The sequence below is a fragment of the Octodon degus genome, unplaced genomic scaffold, assembly GCF_000260255.1.
Source record: "Octodon degus isolate 3935 unplaced genomic scaffold, OctDeg1.0 scaffold00002, whole genome shotgun sequence".
In the NCBI taxonomy this organism is placed as follows: domain Eukaryota; kingdom Metazoa; phylum Chordata; class Mammalia; order Rodentia; family Octodontidae; genus Octodon; species Octodon degus.
The window spans coordinates 19,381,897-19,391,190 of record NW_004524578.1 but is presented as its reverse complement, the minus strand read 5'-3'; the positions used below and the strand labels follow the sequence as shown (position 1 = coordinate 19,391,190).

Genomic DNA, 9,294 nt, shown 5'->3' with positions numbered 1-9,294 from the left:
AAAAAAAAAAAAACCACCTTATAAAAGAAAAAAAAAAAAAAGAGAGAAACAAAAAGAAAAAACAGACCAACTATATTTGAAAAGAAATATGAGTCAAGAAAGATAGTACGTGTCATTAATCACCTCACTTGGGAGGCTGAGGAAGGAGTGTTGTGAGTTCGAGACCAGCCTGGGCTACAAAGTGACCTCAAAGCCAGCCTGAACTGCATAGTGAGACATGTCTCAAAGACAACCGAAATAAAAACAAACCCACTCTATCTCAAAAAAGGAAAAAACAAAATACCACATTAAATATATTAAATCTGTGAGTTAATATTGATATTAAAAATAGCTCTAGGGGCCAGGGAAATGGTTCAGTGGAATAAGTGCTTCCCTGGCAAGCACAAGGGCCTGAGTTCAATTCCCGGTTCCGTCAAAAAAAAATAAATAAATAAAAATAAAAATAGCTCTGAGTAAAGGCTAAACAGAAGAGATGACTATACAGAAATTAGTGAAATGGAAGAAATTAACCAGAAAACACTAAAAATAACAAAAAGACTAAAAATGAAAAAGACGTTGAAAGACAAAAGATACAATAAAATTTAACATGTATCTATGAAAACCTAATATATACCTAGTTAGAATTCCTGAAGGAGAAACTAGAAAGAAGTAACAATAAACTTCAGAACCAGGCATTGTGGAGCACCCATTTAAAACCAGCACTCAGAAAGCTGAGCTAGGAAGAGGGCTAGAAATTTGAGGACAGCCTAAAACTACATAATGAATTCAAGGCTAGTTGAACTACACGGCAAGACCCTGAGACCCCTTCTCAGTGAAAAACAAACAAACCAATATTCAATGAGATGATGGTAGGGGTTGGGGAGATAGCTCAGGGGAATAAGCACTTCCTGACAAGTGCAAAGGGCCTGAGTTCAATCCCTGGTTCCGCAAAAAAAAAAAGAAAAGAAAAAGAGATGATGGCTGCAGATATTCTAAACTAATGAAAATCATCAATCCTTGGTTGGATTTTTTTGGTGTTTTGTTTTTTGTGGTACCAGGGATCGAACTCAGGACTTTTTGTGCTTGCCAGGTAGGCATTATGCTGCTGAGCTATCTCCCCAGCCCCTGGTGTTTTGTTTTGTTTGCACTAGGAACTGAAGTCAGGACCTTGTGCTTGCTAGGCAGGCACTGTGCTGCTGAGCTATATCCCTGACCCAATCCTAGGTTTTTAGAACCCCAGCAAATCTTTAGCAAAATAAAATTTGTTCCTGAGTACATGTCTCACACACACACACACACACACACACACACACACACCCCTAGAATTTACACAGGTGGATGATAATGTATTACCAGCTTGTACATCAATAGTTAACACAGGGCAATACTGCCTTGTAGAATTAAGAGAAAAAACAGTTGTGAAGTTAATGTTTTATATCTGGCAAAAATATCATAAATATACGAAGAAATAAAATTTCACTCAAAGACTGAAAGTTTATAACTAAAAAAACCTTTACCATATAATGTTCTCATCTCAGAAGATCTGGGATAAGAAATACAAATACAGGAAATTTTTACAAAGTGGAAAAATGTCAGGTGTGGTGGCATTCACCTATAATCTCAGCACACAGGAGGCTGAGGCAAGTGGATCACCTCAAATTTGAGGCCAGTCAGCAGTTTCAAAACAGACAAAAACAAAGCAACAAACAAAAGGGGGGGGGGGGAACCTCTGAATCAAACAAATAAAGAATCAGAATAAACAAATGCAAAACAAGACAGTAGGAATACGTGCCAGGCCCACCCCTGGGGTACACTGAGATGGTGATTGAGACTGGGCATGTTGGTGCACACCTGTAATCCCAGAGCTCTGGAGGCTGAAAACAAGAGAATCACTACGAGTCCAATCCACGTAGTAAGACCCTGTAGACCCTGTAGTAAATACATAAGACAGTATAAATAAATCCATATATCAAAAACTACAACAAATATAAATGGCCTGAACTCAACAGTTAAACTACATAGATGCCAGCCCAGAACACAAATGGAAGAACTGCAGCCCAAGGGAGGGACACAGGGTGTGAACAGCCCTTGCCTTTAGGCTGGGACAGGGATAGGAAAGGAGGCAAAGAGCAGAGCACTATGCCAAGGCACCAGCATGGAGCAGGAGAGAAAGGAATGGCAGGATCTGTAGGTTAGAGGAGGGAAGACCCCAAGTGACAAGCCAGGGGACAAGGGACAGAAGGGGTGCACTCTTCTTTGTAAAAGCCTGGGGTGAAAGAACTGAGACAGATGGGGAGACAGGCATGGCTGTGGCTCTAGGTCTCGGGACACAGCCAGGCCTGCCAGGTCCCATGGTAGCAGCCAGGGCAGGACGCACGGGCAGTGGCTTGGCTAGGGTGGGGTGAATAAGGCTGCTTCAAGGACAGCTGTGCACGCAGAGGGTGAGAGCTCAGAACTCCAGAGCGACCCCTTCCAAGTCAGGGTTACGCTTGGTCCTGTGGGCCTAATGAGAGCTACTGAGCCGAGGGTCCCAGAATGAGAACCACAATGCAGGATTAACCAATGAACTTCCCAAGACACCTGGTGCTTCTCAGGAGTTGTCTGGATGAGGTCTTTGAGGAGACATGCTGATGTGACACAATATAGCCATTCAAGCCTGGCCACTGCCTTTCCCCAGACACACAGGACAGTTCCCCTGGAACTTCCAGCTGGAAGTCCATCCCATGCCTGCTGCGCTGAGAATGGAATAGGGGTCCTGGTGGTGACATTCAGGCACTGACATCCAGGCCTCTAAACAGGACCAGTTTCCCAGGTGAGGCTGCGGGGTGGGCATCATCCTCACCTGGGGCTGGGGCTGTAGGTATCACACACCAGCCAGAGCAGGGAAGGAAGAAAGGGAGAAGAGTTGGGACGTGACAGGGCCCTTATCCCTTCCCACTGCACTGAAAATCCTCCCATTTCCCACAGCTCCCTGCGCACTTCCAGAAATACACACACAATAGAATACATGTTATCAGAGCCTCCTTCAGTGTTGGTGGTGAAAGACAGAACCAAAACCCCCTTAGAGGCCAATCTCCTTCAAGTAGTCCTTTAATGCCATTTACAAACATGCATGTATATTATTATAAAGAAACTATAGTCAAATAACATAGAAATGAATGAAAGAGAAGACAAAGGCCTCTGTACTAGGGGTAAGCTCTCAGGATGGGGGAAGGGTCAGGATAGGGAGCTCCACACATTAATTAGTAGGTAATAAAACCAGTTATTTTACCATATGGCACTGCTGATCCAGCACCAGTTTGGTCCTGCCTTGGCTCTAGCATCCTCTCCTTCTCTCTCAGAATCTACATCAATTTCCTGTCACCATCTCACACCCTCTTTTTTTTTTTTTTTTTGTCTTTTTGAGACAAGCCCTCACTATGCAGCCAAGACTGGCCTAAAACTAGCAATCCTCCTACCTCAGCCTCTCAAGTGCTGGGATTCCAGGCATGTGCCACTACACTGGCTCACCGACCTAATTTAAGAGTACAATTCTTTAAGTGCCTTCCTTCCAATTCTACATTTAAAGAAAATTTACTCTTTAATATTGTAGTAATCTTGGCTTCTAATTCTCTTCTTTACAAACAAGCATAACGGGTCCAAAAGTAACACAGGCTTTCCTGGGCTTGTATGGCAACCTAGAGCTAATGGATACTTGTTTCCCTGGAAAATTCCTTGTTTTTTTTCAGGAGCAATTGTGGGAGCCTTAGTTGTCTGTGCATGTGTATATGTATAGGAGGATTTTTGTCATCTCAAACTCTGTGCTACCATGAAGAACTCACCCCTTGTCCTGCTGCACTGTCATGACAGGCTTCACAAGCAGGGACTCTAGGAGCTATGTCAGGCTCCTAACCTAAAGGAGCAACTGGCAGGTGAAACACTAGCACTGAGCCTGCACATAGTAAGTGCTGGGTAACAGCACAGCTGGGGAGGCAAGTTGGGAAAGCCTAAACTCCAGTTCGTGGGGCCTTGGGCCTGCCTCTTTGGGGCCGGTGAAAACTACAGGTCCTATCTCCAGAGAAGAGTACACATAGGTTTCCTGCAGGCACATGGCCTGGTAGCCCACATGTACCCTGCATGGGTCAGACACCTGGTCTCAGCCCTCTCTGCAGTGACACAAGGGCTGCAGGGACAGGCCTCAGAGGCAATTCTTACACTATCATGTTCCCAGGAACACGGAACTACTGAGCAGGTTCCTCTCCCCTGGGTTTAGGTTCCGCTTCTGGCAGAAACTTTACACCTCTCTTCCCCAAAGCCCTTCTGGCCCTTGCCAGTTCTTCCCCTGCTGCAGACCAGCCAAATCCTCCCTAGGTCCCATGAAGACAACCTCCATGGGTGTGAACAAAGCTCCTCACACCTTGTGTGAAGGATTCTGGTCCTTCTCCAGAGCCCTTCTGGCCCAGTACATGGTTAGTGCTCACTGATGTCAGACCACAGTTTAGACAATGCCTGCCACCTGCTACCCTACCTAGGCCACACAGTCCCATCGGTAGACACTGGGGAAGCCCAGGGCCTTGGTCTCAGCAGCCTAGAGACAGTACAAAGATCATAAGAGAGGAAGCATGAGATTGCCTACTTTTCTACTTGCCTGAGGACATCTGAGTCCTACTTCAGGGCTGAGAACCTCTCAGTCAGTCCTTGAGTTCACCAGACATCACCCTGCATGGGAATCTTGCAAGACACAAGTTCAGCAAGTCCCATGAGGGCCCGAAACCTTACATCTCCACGCCACTCCCAGGCCTGGCAGAGTGGGCCACAGCCCACAGAAAGAGCAGCACGGCTTGCACCAGGTTGGGTACAGCCTCCACCCCTCCCCTTCAGGTGTTGTCTCAATGCCCTTCCTTAGGATGGCGTCCCTTCCCTCCTCCTCTCTTGATTATGGCTCCTGTGCCTCTGAATTTTTTCCTTTGAAGCATTTATAACAACTGTAATTAAAGAGTATTTGTGTAATTATTAGTTTAATGTCTGCCTCCCAGGGAGACTGCAAGCTGCGCTGAGGACGGGCCACACAGCACCTAGCATACATCCTAGCTGCCCAAGACCTGATCGGCCGCTGCAATGGTCTGATGCAGGATGGGCCAGTCTGAGAGCAGGACGGTAAGGAAAGCTCAGGGCTGAATGATCCTTGGCTATAACACAGCCCCAGTTCCAAAAATCACCTGGGCTGGGGTGTGGCTCAGAGATAATAAGCATTCTTTGCATAGGTATGGAAACTTGCCCGATTTTTTTAAAAAAAAGTATCCTAAAGCTTTATCACAGGGTCGGGGAGATGGCTTAATAGAATAAGCACTTCCCTGGCAAGTGCAAGGGCCCGAGTTCAATCCCCAGTTCCACAAAAAAAAAAAAAAAAAAAAAAGCTTTATCACATATAGAATTGTCCTGATTTGTACCACCACTCTACCAGAGAACAAGTGGAATCTGGGAAACAACCCCTCCCTCCCATGCTTATTAGGAAGACCAACTTCAGGCTTGCTGTGGACTCTGGCAGCGGAAGCCTCATGCATGTTCCTGGACCAGACTCCCTGTGCTGCACACTGATGGATTTTCTAGCTTTTCTTGTGCCATCCCATGGGACACAGCACAAGGAAGGCCTGGCACCCTGGTATGGGCACAGCTGTCTGACCATATCATCATCCCAGGGAAGTAAAGTGTGAAGCCAGGCCCTGGATTTGCACACCAGCTCTGTGGCCTTGGACAAGTGACTTGGCCCCTCAGTGCTGTTTCCTGGGCTACCAAGTGAGAGTAATCCTGGGGCAGTTTCTGCAAGGACTAACAGCAAGCCTACCTGTACTGCACTAAGCATAATCCACGGGTTCACTTACCAGTTTTCTCAGAGGTGTGCCCAATGCAAAACCTTCCAAACCTCTCCATTGTTTTGCAGGAGTCTCCACCCAGCAGCTCCACCCAGGCAGGATCTACTCTTCCCAGCCCCCTCCTGCCTCACCTGTCTGGAGCTGGTTTGAAACAATGAATCACAGCACAACTCTGCAGCTCCCATCAATCACCTCTCTGTCTCTGCCCCTGTCATTCCCAGGTTCCTTCTGGGAGAGAAATCCCTTTCCCAGCATCCAGGACATTTATCTAACAAGCATTTATGAAGGGTCCACTAGGGACCAGTTCTACAGGAGCTCCACAATGGACAAACAGAAAACAAGCACAAAGTAAGATGGCAGCAAAAATCCCACCTGTACCCAGATCTACCACCAGACCTCCACACAGGGAGGTTCTAGCAGCGTGAATCCATGGATGGAGATTTCACTGGATCTCTGGCCCTTCCTTCTGTCCCCATTCTTCCCTTCTGGCCAATCCTAAGGGAGGCCCACACCTAAGCACAAAGTATGAATAAAGTATTCCAGATCAAAAAATGGTAAATTGGGAACATTCTCATGACTAAACGTCTACCCTGCTGAACTGCTGGACTTTGAAGAAGTCAGTATTAAAATAGCCAGAAGCACCTAGTTTCCCCAAGTCACACAGGCATCATATCTTCCAGCCTCTCTTGGAAAACATCTCCCTTTACCACGCTCCTGGGCTCCTGCAGGTACAAGACTGGGGTTTCATGTTCTCAGAGCCACATTTTCCGAACCAAGCTTGACTGGGGAACTCCAGCAGTCACAGAGACAGTGACATTGTGCAAAGAGATCCTGGAAACCCAAGTTTGAGCACTGGCTCTGTCATTTACTGTTTGATCCAGAGCAGGAAATGTTCTTGGTGCTTGTTCACTTTCTTTCTTTTCTTTTTCTTCTCTCTCTCTTTTTTTCTTTTTCTGTTTCTTTTAAATAATCTCTAAGATTACCTTCCAGCTTCGAAGTCAAACAGCTGGATCAACGACCATTAGCTCAGACCTTGCAGATTCAGGGGTTTCTTTTTGTTGTTGTTTGAGACAGGGTCTCACCATCTAGTTCAAGCTCACCTCCAACTCACAGTACTCCTTCTGCTTCAGCCTCCTGAATGCAAATCTAGATTCCTTAATTCTACAAACTGTGGCCCAGCCCCTACCAGCCCCGGGCCTGACACGCAGCATCCCAGGGACGGAGCCAGATGATGAGCTGCACCCTGCATCGGTACTGTGCAGGGACCCTGGGCCTGAGATACAACAGCCTCTTCCCTTTATCTACTGACTCCCTTCTAGAAAGAAATTGTGCTTCTTTCCAAGTGCAATCTTGCTCAAAATGTATTCAGGCCACAAAGCAAACTTTAAAGTTATGCAAAATCTCTGGTAGTCCCATTTTTTCATCCTGAGAGCCATTCCACACCTTGCCTCCCTGGTAGGAAATGCCCAGTTGGGGGAAGAAGTGACCTAAGTAAGCACAGAAGGACTCACGCACAGGCAGTGGGCTTGAGACCAGACTCACCTCCCACACAGGATACCTCCTAGGCCAGGCTAGAAGAAGAAACCACCTCATTTCTCCGAGTGCCCTCCTACCGCAAAGCCAGCTCTGTGTGGGAACTGCAATTTCCAGCCACAGGTGACGGGCAAAAATTCTGCCTAGCAGGTGCCTGGCAAAGGCAGATTATGGCTGGAGGAGTGGCTACAAAACCATCAGGAAAGCTAGAAAATATTCAGCTTAAAACAAATGAGAAAGCGGTGCCTATAGTAGGTCTCAAAACTCAAAACCAGGCAGGCCTATCAGCCCTACTGCAGTATTTCTAATATCTTAGAACAGTTAAGGACTGGCTTCTGCCCCTCCCCACCAGCCTCCACTGTGAAGTGAAGCCGAAACTTGAGGTGCAGCCCCCACCAATAACTGGGAACTTTACCCGGCAGAAATGAACTTTGACCATTTTTACTTACACTAATACAAAGGCAGAGCTGACAGCAGTTTCAAAGCTGGCTAGGTGACCCCCAGAGAGCCAAGTCCTCCTCCGCACACCTGCAGGGAGTTCTGCGAGTTTCCCAGGTACCCACGTGGACTAGCGATGTCCTCTCCAGGTAGTCATCGGCAGGCAATTTGCATTGTGAACTGAAGTACAGGTGCGAGGGGTAACCTTCGCAGGCAGGGCACTCGACCTGCAGCTCAAGAGTGGGCCACCAGGATGTCCTTTCGCCAGCGGGCCCATCTCTAACCGGGAAGGACCTCGCAGTGTCCTCGTGAAAACGCACCCAGCTACTGCGATGCCACACCTGGACCATCTCACCAAGCGCAAAGAAACATTAATGACAGTCTCGGATTCGTTAAAAGCCACATAAGCACCTCCCTGGCCTCTTAAATCCTCCCAAACTACAGTTCAGACAGCAGGGAAGCAGTTGCAGGAACCATAAAATTCATCTTAAAAGGCAAGTCAAAAAAAAAAAAAACCTGATACGCACTAGTTAGCAAGTCCGAGGCTGAGGGGTGGGGAGACGGTGGCAGCGAGAGGGGCTGGGTCTGTGGGATCTGCGCGCCTAGGCTGGGGAGATCCCCGGGTTTCTGTACCCATCTGGCACCCTGGGAGGCCCGATCTGACTTTACCATTACGACTCAAAGCTCCACGCAATTAAAAAAATGACTGCGAGGAGATGGAAAGCGGGCGATCAGGAGGGGGCCTGAGCGGGGAGGCCAGAGACCGGCTATGGGGACCCCGCCTGCCACCTTCCCCACCCCCCCAAGCATGCGAGCGCTTTCAACAGGTCTCCGTCCCGGGCGACGGGACACCGGGGGTCGCGCGACGCCTGCTGGCGGCGGCCGGGGACCGAGGCGGGGTGGGGGTGGGGGTGGCTCCCGGGCACCCCTGTCTGTGCGCCCGGCCCCCGCCCCTACCCCGCGCCGGCCGGCTGGACACGCAGCTCCCCCAGCCGCGCCGAGAGTAAAGTTTGTGGGCAGCCGCAGGGGCGGGGCGGCAAAGGGGTGAAACTTTGAGTCCTGGGCCGGGTGCGGGGGGAGCGCGCAGCGCGCCGGGACACCCACGTGCGGGCGGGCCCGCCGCAGCCACCGCCACCGTCGCCGCCGCCGCCGCGCGGGCCTCCCGCTCCGCCGCCGCCAACGCCGCGGCGCTTTCATTTTGCTCCTCTCGCTCTCCCTCATTCGCGCGCTCGCCCCGCTCTCCCTCCCTCCTTCCCTTCCCCCTCTTCCTCCTCGCTCTTGCTCCCTCCCCCCCACCCCAGACGCCATCTCGCTCCCGCGTTCCCCGGCTCTGCCTCGTTCCCTCCGGCTCCCCGGCATGAGGGAATGTGGAAGGCGAAGGGAGAGACGACATGTTTGCAGTGCGGCGCGGGCCTGCGCGCCGCCGTCCCCGGGGAGAGCGGGGGGCGGGTCGGCCGGGCCGCAGCGACCCCCCCAGTCCGCGTCCCCGCCG

General features: G+C 49.6%; 1 protein-coding gene across 3 annotated transcripts in view; it reads right to left on the bottom strand.

Moving 5' to 3' along the window:
* Znf710 (zinc finger protein 710) overlaps positions 1-8,629 on the bottom strand; it is a 64,408-nt gene extending 55,779 nt beyond the window's left edge. The window contains exon 1 of one of the 3 annotated variants that reach the window (XM_023710387.1): positions 7,814-8,629. The gene's annotated coding sequence lies outside the window, so the exon portion shown is untranslated. The remainder of the gene's footprint in view (positions 1-7,813) is intronic. The other 2 variants (XM_004623301.2, XM_023710386.1) reach the window with 2 other exon arrangements.
* Between the last annotated feature and the right edge of the window lie 665 nt (positions 8,630-9,294).